Genomic DNA, 15,153 nt, shown 5'->3' on the forward strand with positions numbered 1-15,153 from the left:
TTGTGTTTATAGCCTTTTTATTCCTTGGGATGATTTCCCAAAGCCAAATTATAGGTATTTATGGTATTGGTCCACATTGTTTTCTGTGCGTGTTGAATCACATTGCCATCAACCCCGGCAATGTAACATTGACTGTAACTTTTTTTTTTTTTTTTTTTGAGATGGAGTCTCGCTCTGTCTCCCAGACTGGAGTGCAGTGGCGTGATTTCAGCTCACTGCAACCTCTGCCTCTCAGGTTCAAGGGATTCTCCTGCCTCACCCTTTCGAGTAGCTGGGATTACAGGCGTCTGCTACCATGCCTGGCTAATTTTTTGTATTTTTAGTAGAGACAGGGTTTCACCATGTTGGCCAGGCTGGTCTCGACCTCCTGACTTCAGGTGATCCACTCGCCACAGCCTCCCAAGATGCTGGGATTACAAGTGTGAGTCACTGCGCCTGGCTGACTTGTTATTCAACTTTCAAAAAGATGATCTCCAGAAAAATTTCCTGGGCCATTTTAAGAAAAAAAAAAAAAAAAAAAAAAAAAATCATTGATTATACGCAGGTGTTTTAAATTGACAAGAAAAGTGAGGAATCCAGAGAAATTTGCTTGTACAAGTAATAAAAAAGAACTTGGTCCGTCTAATTTTGAGTTGGTATTTTATCAAGTGAAGTAGATTTAATGAGATGTCTGTGTTTCTTTAGTCCCTCACCTAAGCCACAAGTTGTATCACACACGCAAACCCCAGCAGGGTGTGTCAGCAACCATTCACAAGTAAGATGCCATGCTGCCAGCCCTTGTCTTCCAATAATTATGGTTGCCAATTACCAGACAACCAGACTGTTCTTTTTTTTTTTTTTTGAGACGGAGTCTCACTCTGTCGCCCAGGCTGGAGTGCAGTGGTGCGATCTAGGCTCGCTGCAACGTCTGTCTCCCGAGTTCAAGCGATTCTTCTGCCTCAGCCTCCCAAGTAGCTGAGACTACAGGCCTGGCTAATTTTTGTATTTTTAGTAGAGACAGGGTTTCACCATATTGGCCAGACTGGTCTTGAACTCCTGACCTCGTGATCCACCCGCCTTGGCCTCCCAAAGTGCTGGGATTACAGGCGTGAGCCACTACGCCCAGCCAAGACTCTTCTTACATATGTTTATTTCCCCTCATAGAAGCAGCCAGCTGACTTATTTAGAGCAACTTGTCAGAGTGAGTGGGATCGTAGTCTACGAAGTGATGTCTTGTGTAGAGCAATGGTGTATTCCTGTCAAATTTCCTGCTGGCATTTCTTGGTGTTAGTGTTTTCTTATCCAAAAATAGGGCTTGCATGTCATTAAAACCTTCATTGAAGCAATTAATAAAAGATTCTGGTAAGTTTCTGGAGACATTCTTTAATTATTCAAAACTGTTTGGGCACATTCTTCAAGTAGCAACCCACTTTGCTGTACCTTCATCCAGCCCCAATTCCTGTCTAATTCACAACCATGTCATGCTTGTTTCTTCCAAATGCCTTGTGGAAATCCAGCTATGATATGGCTCTAACAGTCTCCTTATTTCCCAGCCTAGACATCTGTCAAAGACAGAAAGGAGATGATTGTGGCCTGATTTAGTCTTAATGAAGCCATCTTAGCTTCTAGTGATCCTTGCTTCGTTTCCTGAGTCCTTTTATTTATAACAGTCCATTTGGACGTAGTCTTTTAGCAGTATATTTTAATTTCTTGAACTACACAAAAATTAATAGATTCTTTAGTTTCATTGCCTGTTTATTTTCTAGATAGATTTTCTTTTGCTTTATCATGCTCTATAATGCATTCTTCATGGATTTTTGTATTGCTGAAAATTTGTATATGAATAATTTTATTTTTATTATACATCATTTTATTTTATTTTGTATTTATTATTATTATTTTTTGAGACGAAGTTTTGCTCTTGTTGCCCAGGCTGGAGCACAATGGCACAATCTCGGCTCATTGCAACCTCCGCCTCCCAGGTTCAAGCGATTCTCCTGCCTCAGCCTCCCGAGTAGCTGGGATTACAGGTGCCCGCTACCATGCCTGGCTAATTTTTTATATAACTAGTAGAGACAGGGTTTCACCACATTGACCAGGCTGGTCTGGAACTTCTGACCTCAGGTGATCCACCCGCCTCGGCCTCCCAAAGTGCTGAGATTACAGGCGTGAGCCACTGCGCCTGGCCCCTATTTTTAAAAATTTATTTTCATAGAATACATTTCACATTATATGCCGAGTGTTCCATTATTGGAACGCTAAGCATGTGGAAGTTATTTATATCTTGTTCAAAATCATCACCAAGGTCTGATTTTGCAGTTCAAAAAATTGCAACCTCAGGCATAAATGGGTTAATGATTCCCACAGTGGGAAAATAATTTATTACTTACAATTTTATTTTTGTGGACAGATTATTTTAGATCAAGTAAAACACATTTTGAGAATTAAGTCTCAGTTTAGAGTAATATTTTGATACATCAACAAGGGGGACCTAGTCCTTAAGTGGAACTTCTCTATATTCAGAAGCTCTCCAAGCCTTTCTTTCTAGGATTTAGAAATTCATAATGTGAGAGATCAGCATCTCCTAATTTTAAAGTGTTCCTAGTGTATGTAACCATCAGTGGCTGGTATCTACTGAACAGAGAGGAAGTTTTCAAAAATTAAACACTGTCTGATTTTCTGCAGAGTTTTTATTCAGAATGTGCTTGGCCTTCCTAGCCCCTTCTCAGCTTTCTTGTTTTTTGGCAGATGCTCCAAGTAAAGCTTTCTTCTTCAGGTATCTACGCCATAGGGTCATTGTGTACAATTGGGAGTGTTAAATGATGCAAATAAGCGCTTCAAGACTGGCCCTTCTTGTTATGTAAAAGCACTTTGTGGGAAAGCGAAATGATTTGAGTGAAAAACTTGTATTTCTCAACAGTTACAGAAATAGAGACACTGTGCTTTGATGTTTCATTTCAGACCGTGGCCTATCCTTTTGGCTGGAAAGTGACTTGGGACTTAGTCCTCAATTCCACTCCAGTGTCCTTTTTCCCTTTTGTGATGTGCACCTAAGGATGCTCCTCCATCTGCCTATTTAAACCAAGCTGTGATTTACATGGGAACTGAGTATTGCTTTGGGGAATATATGTATTCCCCCTGGGCTGTTTTTTTTTTGTTGTTTGTTTATTTGGTTTTTGCCCACAAGTGTCTACTGTGTGTGTGTCTCAGTATTACTGGAAGCTCTGCAGTTTTAAACTATACTTATTTAAGGGCAGTGAGTTTGCATGTGCCCTGGGTGTGTTTAGTTCTAACCCAGACTTCAGGCGGGGCATCCAGAGCGTTGTTGGAGCGCCTTTCTGATTGCACAAGGAAGGGAGGGCAGTGGGTGCCATAGTGCTTTTCTTTTGTGGGTACTCAGTGTATTCTCTGATCCTCTGGGTCAATAGAGTGTTTGCTGTAAATCCTTGCTAATGGAAGGGAGAAGGGTTTTAAGACATTTACAACTTTCATAATTTAGACCCATAAAAAGACTACTGGCCAGGTGTGGTGACTCAACACTTGCAATCCCAGCACTTTGGGAAGCCAAGATGGACGGATCACTTCCCCAGAAGTTCGAGACCAGCCTGGGCAACACAGTGAAACTCAGTCTCTACAAAAATTTTTAAAAATTTGCTGGACGTGGTGGTACATGCCTGTGGTCCCAGCTACTCAGGAGGCTGAGATGAGAGGATCACTTGAGCCTGGGAGTTGGAGGCTGCAGTGAACTGTGATCATATCACTGCACTCCAGCTTGGGTGACAGAGCAAGACACTGTCTCCAAGACATATTACTAGACCTCTTTATAGGTCTTTATAGGTCTAGTAATAAGTCTAGTACACATTTTGATGATTTGAAAGGTTTTCCCCTTAGGCATCCTCAGTAGCTTAGTGATTTGCCCAGCAGCTTGATTGGCACTTTTGTGCTGAAACAGGTGAGAGGTTTGGGGAGACTTTGTGATTGCATCTAAAATGGCTGAATCATAAAGTTGCTGGATGGTAGAGAGGGTGATGGCTTTAGAAATCATCATGTACAAGAGGGCCCTTGGCATGGGAGTTGAGACCAAGCACTCTGGCACCAGCCTGTCTGCATCTGGTCCCATGTCTGCCACTTACGAGCTGGGTGACTGTGGGCAAGTTAATCTCTTGTGCCTCAGTTTCCTCATCTGTAAAAAGGGGTCAGGTTAGTGTCCGTCTAATGGTGGTTGTGAGGATTAAATGAGTTAGGCTCTGAGAACAGTGCCTGCCATGGACAAAGTGCTAGGTACGTGCTGGCTAAATTAAAATAATAATACTTACTGTGTTTTCACATTCCATGAATGAGAAACCTAAAATCCAGGAAAGAGGAAGTTAATTTTACAATACACTGAAAATGTCAAAAGTTAGGATTAGAACCAGGCCTCTCTTGGCTAGTGATTTTTCTCTTTGTCATGCTACAGAGTGACTCCAGTCTGGTGGTCAACCTGGTAGCGCCTAAATAATTTTCCCTCCCTTTCAGCAATCTGCAGCAACAATGTGCTGTTCATAATCATTAATTTCTTTAGTAGACATTGTTTAATTAAATGCCTTATCAACCAGGCTGACATTTAAACTTTCTCATTTTCCCACAAGGGATTTCACTATTTTATTACATACTTTTTTTCCTTGACATTTCACTATTGTAATTAATCATTAATTCTACTTGAAGTATTCCAGGACAAGGTACCCTTTTACACATCTGTTGTATTTTATAGTATCCTTTGGCTTATAATAATACTGCACAGTTTATTTCTTGAAGAATATTCAAACTGTTAGAAAATTGTACAGTCTGCTTTTTAATGGCTTAGTGGAAAATGCTTTTCTTTTCCCAACTTGAAGGAAGCCCTATCATTTCTAATTTACTGAATTTGGTAAGCTTTAGGAAATGGCTTCCTTTTTCATAAAGTTGTATGAGATGATGATGTTGGCCAGGCATGGTGGCTCACGCCTGTGATCCCAGCACTTTGGGAGGCCGAGGTGGGTGGATCACCTGAGGTCAGGAGTTCGAGACCAGCCTGACCAACATGGAGAAACCCTGTCTCTACTAAAAATACAAAATTAGCCAGGCTTGGTGGCGCATGCCTGTAATCCCAGCTACTCGGAAAGCTGAGGCAGGAGAATTGCTTGAACCTGGGAGGTGGAGGTTGCAGTGAGCCGAGATCGCGCCATTGCACTCCAGCCTGGGTAACAAGAGCGAAACTCCCTCTCAAAAAAAAAAAAAAAAAAAAAAAAAAGACGATGTTATTCATTCCAGAATAGATGTCTGTGGACGATTACACAAGATGCAGGTAACATTTACATTTTGGCATGTATTTCTTAAGCATCATTTTCAGAATGTCCAAAACTTCAGCGGAAAATGGTAGAGGGCAGGAGAACTTTTGACTAAAAACTTCCTTAATTTTTTTTTTTTTTTTTTTTTTGAGATGGCGTCTTGCTCTGTCGCCCAGGCTGGAGTGCAGTGGCGCCATCTCGGCTCACTGCAAGCTCCGCCTCCCGGGTTCACGCCATTCTTCTGCGTCAGCCTCCCGAGCAGCTGGGTCTACAGGCGCCCGCCACCACGCCTGGCTAATTTTTTGTACTTTTTTAGTAGAGACGGGGTTTCCACTGTTTAGCCAGGATGGTCTCGATCTGCTGACCTCATGATCTGCCCGCCTCGTCCTCCCAAAGTGCTGGGATTACAGGCATGAGCCACCGTGCCCGGCCAAAACTTACTTATTAAATAATGAGGCTGTTGGGAATATGCTGACTTGATTTGGAAACAAACTTAATAATTCTTTATAGTTTATTAAAGAAAATACCCATTGGTGTTTATTTCTTTTACACAGCTTTCCAGACACTTTTTTTTTTTTTTTGAGACAGAGTCTCGCTCTGTCACCCAGGCTGGAGTGCAGTGGCGCGACCTTAGCTCACTGCCACCTCCTCCTGGGTTCAAGTGATTATCCTGCCTCAGCCTCCCAAGTAGCTGGGGCTATAGGCGCCCGCCACCACACCCAGCTACTTTTTGTATTTTTAGTAGAGACGGGGTTTCATCGTGTTAGCCAGGATGGTCTTGATCTCCTGACCTCGTGATCCACCCGCCTCGGTCTCCCAAAGTGCTGGGATTACAGGCGTGAGCCACCGCGCCCGGCTCCAGACACATTTTTATTTATTAAGTCTTGTCATTTTCTTCTGAACTCAAGGAGGCAAGTTATCTCTCTGATAAGGACCTCAGCAATCAGCTGAATTACCTGCCAGAGGCTATAAAGGGGCTTATCTGAGCCAGAAATTCACAGCACAGTGTCTGCCAATGAGTCCCAGGACTTTGCTTCTCATTTCCAACCTTAAGTTGATCCTGCTGTCTTTGTAGAGGTAACATCTACTTGCTCCTGTTTCTGTACCTGAAAAGCATCTCAACATAGCCCAAAACTGGAAGCAACCACAATGTTTTTCTGTAGGGGAATGGATAAACTGTGTTATATCCATACAGATGGGATATTATTAAGCATTACAAAGACATGAGCTAGCAAGCTACAAAATTCATGGAGGCCAGGCCTGGTGGCTCATACTGTAATCCCGGTACTTTGGGAGGCTGAGGTGGGAGGATCCCTTGAGCCCAGGAGTTCGAGATGAGCCTAGGCAGTATAGCAAGACCCCCCCTCTCTAGAAATAATTTAAAAACAGTCATGGCTGGGCACTGTGGGCCATGCCTGTAATCCCAGCATTTTGGACGGCAGAGGGGGCGCGGATCACTTAAGGCCAGGAGTTCGAAACCAGCCTGGCCAACACAGTGAAACCCTGTCTTTACTAAAAATAGAAAAGATTAGCTGGGCATGGTGGCACATGCCTGTAATCCTAGGTACTAAGGAGGCCAAGGCACGAGAATTGCTTGAACCCGGGAGGCCAAGATTGCAGTGAGCTGAGATTGCACCACTGCACTCCAGCTCTGCACTGACAGAGCCAGACTCCCATCTCAATCTCAACCCTCCCTGCTCCGCTCCCCTTCTCTGCCCCTTCCCGCCCCCCCCGCCCCTCCCCGCTCCTCCCTGCTCCCCGCGCTCCCCTTGCCCCTCCCCACGCTCCCCTTGCCCCTCCCCGCTCCCCCTTCCGCCCCTTCCCGCTCCCCCCTTCCGCCCCTTCCCGCTCCCCCCTTCTGCTCCCCCTTCTGCCCCTCCCTGCTCCCCCTCCACCCCTCCCCGCTCCCCCCTCCGCCCCTCCCCGCTCCCCCCTCCGCCCCTCCCCGCTCCCCCCTCCGCCCCTCCCCGCTCCCCCCTCCACCCCTCCCCGCTCCCCCCTCCGCCCCTCCCCACTACCCCCGCCCCTCCCCACTACCCCCGCCCCTCCCCACTACCCCCGCCCCTCCCCACTACCCCCGCCCCTCCCCACTACCCCCTCCTGCTCCTCCCTCCCCCTCCACCCCTTTCCCCTCCCCCTTTCCCCCTACCCCTTTCCCCCTCCCCCCTTTCCCCCTTCCCCTCCCCCCTTTCCCCCTTCCCTTCCCCCCTTTCCCCCTTCCCCTCCACCCTTTCCCCTTTCCCCCTCCCCCCACAAACTTAGGTGTGGTGGTGCGTACCTATAGTCCCAGCTACTCAGGAGTCTGAGGCTGGAGGATTACTTCAGCCCAAGAATTTGAGGCAGCTGTGCGCTATTTCAGGCGGACCAAAAGCTGCCTCTCACCTGCGTATTTCATTTTCTTTTCTCTATTTTTGCACTTCTATTAGTCGGATCCACTATTGGCACACCTTTCGGTACATGGTGGATGCTTAGTAAATACCACCGGATGCACAAACGTGTGTCCTTCCCACACCATGCCACCTGCCATCACTGCTATTTAAGAACCTTCTTTGAGGGACTAGTTGATGTCTCAGTTTCTCAGTGAGGTGGCGTCCTTATTTCTGAGGCTTTTAAAATTCATTTAATACCTATAGTCAGAAGTAAACATGTTGCCTTGAACAATCATCTCTGAGTTACCTGTTCTCTTGCCTGATAGATTATGCATCCCATAAAGACAAAACGATATTGCGCCACATTATTACTTTGTGTCCTATACAGTGTGAAATGTAGTTGCTGAAACATAATAGGCCCTCATAAATGTTTGTTAATGGTGATGATCTCGATTATACTGACACTTGAATGATAGTATACTTTGAACATTGGGTTTGTTATTTTCAAAGGCATTGAGTAAGCAAAGCCAGTAATTCACTGCATCCTTATTATGGGCCAGGCAAGGGTTGGGTGTTTTCTACAAATATTTGGAGAGGCTGACTGGTGTCGATTCGAGAGACTTTCTTTAGTGAGTGGAAGAGAATGATGTATGTTAAGTCGAGTGAGGTTGGCTGCAGACTAAAAAATGCGCCTCTGTTTACATTGCAGGGACCTTGTTAGTGTGGGAATTCAGAGGGGCTGGAAGCTGGTGGCCATCTTCCTTACATTTAATTTACCCTGAGGTAATCTTCCTTACATTTAATTTCCTTAGAGGTAGAATGGGGGGTGAGCTGAAGTTTAAAGTTTGTACTCTCAGAATCGTTGAGAAATTGACATCATTAGAATGGGAATGACTGGAGATTTTTTTCTGGTTTCCTGATTTTCCTGGAGATAAAAAAGCCTTCTCTTCTGGTAATTTTCACCTCCACTCCCGTTCTACACATTTTTGTCTTTGCATATCTGTTTAATGGAGGATATGTGCTCTACCAAATCAGTGAAAGTGCAAAGCCAAAGTATTGACTTAGATCGTTTTTAGAACAAGGTTGGAGTAGAAATTAAATTTCTTGCGAGGAGCTGCTGAAAACAGGCACTCACGACCTTTGGCGCATGTGCGAAACATGGCAGAGTGTCCCTCTTTTCTTGGGGAAGTTACCTAACCAAGTAAGTGCTTGGTTTGTGTCTGGTGGTTTTACAACTGTCATTTTAGCTAATCTTCACTGAGACCCTCAGAAGTGGAGCTGGAGCAGTGCTTCTCAGACCAGAGCCTGCATCAGAATCACCTGGAATGCAACCTCCACACCCCCCCCCACCCCTCCGCTTTGTGATTCAGTGGGGCTGGGCTGGGTGGAGATGAAGAATTTGTATTTCTAATGAGCTCACAGGTGATGTGGATGCTGATTTGTGGGCACATTTTAAAAAGCACTGCAGTAGAGAGTAGGCTTTCTCTCCATCTTTTAGGTAAGGAGAATGACTTCTGGGATGGATAAGTGACTGGCCTGATGTTCTCACAGTTCCAAAGTTGAGCCTATTGCTGTCTCTCACACTTACACAAAAAAAGTGATGTCAGGCTCCCAGGTAAGGAAGACCCCTGCCCTCGAGACTTGTAATCTAGCTGGCACCTTGGAAAAGAGGAGAAAGGCCTGCAAAGCCTGTGAAGTAGAAGCTAAATGCAAACAACACCCCAGGGAAGATGAAGTGAGTATTTTTTTCCTAAACCATTGGATCAGGAAAGTCTTTCTGGGGGAGGCGACATTGGGACTGGCTAGAGAAGTGTTTTTTTTTTCTTTTGAATATAAGTGTTTTATTTTTCTCTCCCAGTCTTTTATCTTTTTAAAATTGAGATTCATAGTTGTATATATTTTTGAGGCACATGTGATATTTTGATACATGTATACAATGTGTAATGATCAAATCAGGGTAATTGGGATAGCCATCGTCTCTTTTCTTTGTGTTGGGGACATTCCAATTCTCTTCTAGCTCTTTTGAAATAGATAACACATTATTGTTAACTGTAATTTCCCTGCTGTATTTTTGTACCCATTAGCCAACTCAGAGATGGTGTTTTAGCAGGAAGAAATAGAACAGCAGGCTGGGCGCAGTGGTTCATGCCTGTAATCCCAGCACTTTGGGAGGCCACGGTGAGCAGATCCCTTAAGTCTGGGAGTTCAAGACCAGCCTGGCTAACATAACCAGACTCTTTCACTACAAAAATTAAAAACCTACGTGGGCGTGGTAGCAGGTGCCTGCAGCCCAGCTACTCAGGAGGCTGAACGGGGGAGGAACGCTTGAGCCCAGGAGTTAGAGGTTACAGTGAGCAGTGAGCTGAGATCGTGCCACTGCGCTATAGCCTGGGTGACAGAGCGAGACCCTGCCTCAAAGAAACAGAACAGCAAAAGCTTAGTGCCAGGAAGATACAAGAGTGTTGAACAGCAGTGTTCACTTGGATTAGAAGATGGTTTAGTTGAAAGGAGAGACATCATGGCAGATGGTTGAAATGCCTTGCTGGGAATTTTTACATTTAACTCAGTTTTGATTGGACTCAGGTGTTTGAGTAGAAAAGTGAGATGGTTAGAACTGGACATTTGAAATAACCCCTATGAAAATGATAAAGATGAGAAAATTTCTCTTTTGCTCTGAGTTTTCCTTATTTTCCAGAGACTTGTCAGGGTTATTTAAGACAACCTATTTAATTTAAAAAAATTGTTAAAAATATGGTTGCCAAGAAAGGAACAGTGAAGCGAGAATCTTGAGCTCTGCAGTTAATTCTCATTTCCTTGCTTTGTTGTTGAAATAGGGGCACCCTGCTCGTAGACAGTTAATAGCCTGGTCTCCTTTTTCCAAATGATCAAACAGGCGGAACAGTTCCTCCTCTGTTTGAAGTGTCTGCTTGATGTAAAACAGTTGATCTGCAGTTGTTTCTCTTGCTCACAGACTTTTTGGAAATAAGCAAATCTATCCGCACAGATAGCTGTTTTTGAACTTTCTCAAAACCCCTTATCTAACCCCTTGTGAGAAGTCAAACTGAGCTGCTTTGCTTTTGAGGAGGGCCGGGCTGGCAGCCTTTCTAGTTTATCTCCACCCCACCCTCCCCTGGGGCCAGCTCCTGGTTTGTGGCTCCCCCAGGACAGAGGCACAAGGTGGCTTTATGGTAGCTTCTGGCTCATAAGAGCAGAGCCAGATGCATGGAGCTGTTGGAAATTGATCATACGCCCTTTGCCCTTTGCTCTCCTGGGTGTCTGACACTTGATTTTTTGCCCTCACTCAATGGCACATCCAGACTTCTTTGCTCTCAACATGGGGCACAGAAGTGCTTGGAGGACCCAGAACCCAGCCCTTTGGCTTCCTGCAGCTCTGCCACTTGGACTTCTTTGAATAACACGTTTCTGTGAGTTTTTCTTAACCTGGAATTTTTCAGTTGCTTGTATTTAAAACTGGAAGAGGGGAAACAAACCCTTAGAAAAAGTTTCTCTTCATCTACCCGGCTTGATTGAAAGTAGTTCCTCTTCACTGTGATTTCATCTCATTGGATTTATGCTCTCAATGGGGCAGGAGTAGCTGATAGGAGTGTGTGCTTTTAGTAGATTAAATTAAAAATTGTTTAATTACTTCTTAATTAAACATAGTCTTCTTAATTACTTTTTTTTTCTCTTTTAAGAGATGGGGTCTTGCTTTGTTGCCCAGATTGGAGTGCAGTGGTAGAATCATAGCTCACCTCAGCCACAAATTTCTGGTCTCAAGTGATCCTCTTGCCTCAGCACTGCAAGTAGCTGGGACTGCAGGTGCTTACCACCATGCCTGGGTAGTTTTTAAATTTTCTGTAGAGATGGGGTTTTGCTATGTTGCCTAGACTGATCTCAAACTGCTGGCCTCAAGTGATCCTCCTGCCTCAGCCTCCCAAAGTGTTGGGATTACAGGCATGAGCCACCACCCCTGGCCCAAATTACTTCTTAATTAAACATATAGGTATATGGTACAAAATTAAAAAGGTCCAAAAAAGCATCTGATGAAAAGCCAGTCCCCAGCCTGCCTTGCTTTTGTCCCAGGCCAGGCTGGCCACCTCATTGGAGTCAGCTCTCCTTCCAGTTACCTCCCTCTCCTTCCAGTTACCTCCCTCTCCTTCCAGTTACCTCCCTCTCCTTCCAGAGAGGCTCTTTGTGTTCACAGGAATATTCATGGACACATAGACATCTTTAGATTTATGGAGGTGTAATCACAAACCATAACTTTGACCTGTTTCAGGTGCACAATTCAAAGGTTTTTAGTCAGTTTACAGAGTTTACAGAGTTGGGTGACCATCACCACGGTCCAGTTTCAGAACATTTCTATCTCCCCAAAAAGACCACAATTCTTTGTGCCCTTTGCTGTTGATCCAGCTCCTAATCCCAGCCCCAGGCAACTACTTTCTGGATATTTATCCTCCTGATAAAGCCTTGGCTGGATATTACATTTAATAGGATCATAGGTTTATGGTGTCTTTTGCGTGTGGCTCTTGTCACTCAGCAAAATGTTTGCGAGGTCCATCTATGTGGTGTGTGTCAGCATTTTGCATCTTTTTGTGGCAGAACAATATTCCCTGGTATGGATAGATCGCATTTGGTTTATTCACTCACCAGTTGATGACTATTTGGATTATTGGGTTATCCACTTGTTGGCTCTTTTGGCTGTGGACATCTGCATGTACTTCTGTGCAGACATATGTTTTCATTTGTCCCGGGAAGATACCTAGGAGTGGAATTGTGGGGTCACCAGGAGAAGGGTTTGCTGGGTTTCATGCCAAACTTATGATTGCAATTTTAAGAAACTGCCAAAATGCTTTTTAAAGTGTTTGCAGCATTTTAGATTCCTTCCAGCAACCAGCAGTATATGAGTTTCAGATTTTTCACATTCTTGAGAGCTTGTTTGGAAGTTCTAGCAGGGGAGCACAGCTACTCGTATACCCTTGACCAAAAACCAGTCCTCCTCTATTGGGGATGGTCGTCCTCTTCTACCAAGCATGCAGTTTTGGGAGGGACACCCATGAAGTGGTGAGGGAGGAAAGGAACACCCGCCTAGCCAGCCAGGTTAGCCAAATCAACCCTGGCAATCACCCCCAACCCTGACGATCAATGGGGTGAGAGATGTCACAGCCAGATGGCCCTCACATCCAGATTCTCCACATTCTTGATAACACTTGTTATTGTCTGTCTTTTTTGTTATAGCCATTACAGTGGGTGTGAAATATCTTATTGTGTGTATAATTTGCATTTCCTAATGATTAATGATGTTGAACATCTTTTCATGTGTTTAACCATCTTTATGTCTTTGCAGATTTAAAATCTTCCTATTATCAGTTTTAAAACATGAGGTAATAGCTAACTTACAGTGCCTCTCACCATTTCTACTCCTTTCCCTGCCAGTTTTTTAGCTGCATTATTTCTACATTGTCAGGCGTTATATTCTGTGGCTGTTACAGTTATTTTTTTCTTTCTCTTAAAGTATAAATGGATGTAAAGTTTACTAATAATTGTTTTTCATTCTTTCACCACTTTTATTTTGCTGAAGTTTATCCTTTAGTAGTTTTTTTGAGAAGGGATTGGCTAACATTCTTCTGAATTCTCACCTATTTAAAATGTTTGGCTATTGGCTGCATGTGGTGGCTTATGCCTGTAGTCCCAGCACTTTGGAGGCCAAGGCAGAAAGATTGCTTGAGGCTAGGAGTGCAAGACTAGCCTGGGCAACATAGCAAGACTCTGTACATACTAACTGGTTGTGGTGGTGGTACATATTTGCAGACTCAGCTACTTGGGAGGCTGAGGCAGGAGGATCGCTTGGGCCCAGGAGCTCGAGGTTACAGTGAGCTGTGATCATGCCACTGTACTCCAGCCTAGGTGACAGAGTGAGACCCTATCTAAAAAAAAAAAAAAAAAAAAAGAAAAAGAATTTGGCTATTATAGTTGAATGAAAGTTTGCTTGTGATTAAAGTTTTGATTCTGCTACAATTCTTTGAGGACGTTTTTGGCATTTAAGCCTTGAATGTTGCTGTGGACAATTCTAAAATTTTGTCCCCTCATACTTTATTTGAACTTTTTGCCTAGCTGCCCAAATGATTCCTTCCTAAAGTTTGAAGACCAGCTGTGACTCAGGAAATGAGTTTGTCGGATTATCATTGTGGTGATCATTTTATGGTAGTTATCCCTGGAATACGATATCTTCATTTATTATGGACAAGTATCTTTAATTTCTAAAATGTTTTCCTGAATTATGCCTTAAACTTTTTTTTTCTTGTTCTATTCTTTGATTTTTGTTTCTTTAGGGATACTAATTGTGAGTATGTTGGATCATCTCTCTTTGTCTTCCATATCTATCAGTTCTCTGTGTTTTTTTCAGACAGTCTTACTCTGTCGCCCAGGCTGGAGTACAGTGGCATGATCTCGGCCCACTGCAAGCTCTGCCTCCTGGGTTCATGCCATTCTCCTGCCTCAGCCTCCTGAGTAGCTGGGACTACAGGTGCCCACCACCATGCCTGGCTAATTTTTTTGTATTTTTAGTAGAGATGGTGTTTCACTGTGTTAGCCAGGGTAGTCTCGATCTCCTGACCTCATGATCCGCCTGCCTCGGCCTCCCAAAGTGCTGGGATTACAGGCGTGAGCCACTGTGTCCGGCCATTTCTGTGTGTTTTAAATCTATTGCTTGCTTTTCTCAATCTTTCCCATCTGGTCCCTCATATTTTCACCAGTGCATATTTCCTTTTAACTGCTTCCCATTTGGCCTGTATTTTGGTGATATTTTCATTCTTCCATTTTGTCCTCCTAAGGTGTACCACCCTCATTCTTTATTTGCTGCTAATGTCTTCTCATAGCTTCCTCGAACTCTTGCAAATCCTTTTATATTTTTGTCTGTGGAATCAGTTATTTCATGAAGTTTTATTAATTTATAACAATATGTTTGGACAAAGGTTTAATCTGTTGCATGTAACATTTCTTTGGATGTTCATCTGTCATTTTTCTTTTTTCTTGCAGCATCTTTGTAAAGGTTTTTTTGTTTGTTTTTTGGTTAGTAGGTATGAAGTAGCTCTTTGCAGGAGCCTCAGTGGGCCAGCAGACAGAGCCGTGCCCCCATACTAATAGGAATTTTCATGACTTGCTGTGTGTGTGTGTGTGTGTGTGTGTGTGTGTGTGTGTAATCCTTTCAACCTTTGCTATTCCCTTACTTGCTGAAACTTTGGTAGTCAACCTTGGTGGTGTGTCTAATGCATTCTCTGTCTTTTTCATCTTGCCTCAGCAACAGACTGCTTCCTACAAATATGGCTTGCCTGTATGGTTTCTCATTTCATATCAATCACACTGTGCCCAGGGAAGCTGTTACTGTGAATCTGCACACCTGTCCCTGTTATTCCAAGAAAGTTATGACTGGTTTGTTGCTTATTTGAGGCTCCACCATTTTTATCTGAGCTCTGTAGCCATGAGCAGCCTCTCCAAGC

The 15,153-nt window shown here is 43.9% G+C and overlaps 1 protein-coding gene across 4 annotated transcripts in view; it reads left to right on the top strand.

Annotated features, from left to right (window-relative positions):
• Positions 1-15,153, top strand: part of FARP1 (FERM, ARH/RhoGEF and pleckstrin domain protein 1) — a 313,335-nt gene that overhangs the window by 49,228 nt on the left and 248,954 nt on the right. The window contains exon 2 of one of the 4 annotated variants that reach the window (XM_009248746.4): positions 8,364-8,437. The gene's annotated coding sequence lies outside the window, so the exon portion shown is untranslated. 4 annotated transcript variants of the gene reach the window in all.

The sequence above is a fragment of the Pongo abelii genome, chromosome 14 (genome assembly GCF_028885655.2).
Source record: "Pongo abelii isolate AG06213 chromosome 14, NHGRI_mPonAbe1-v2.0_pri, whole genome shotgun sequence".
NCBI lineage: Eukaryota > Metazoa > Chordata > Mammalia > Primates > Hominidae > Pongo > Pongo abelii.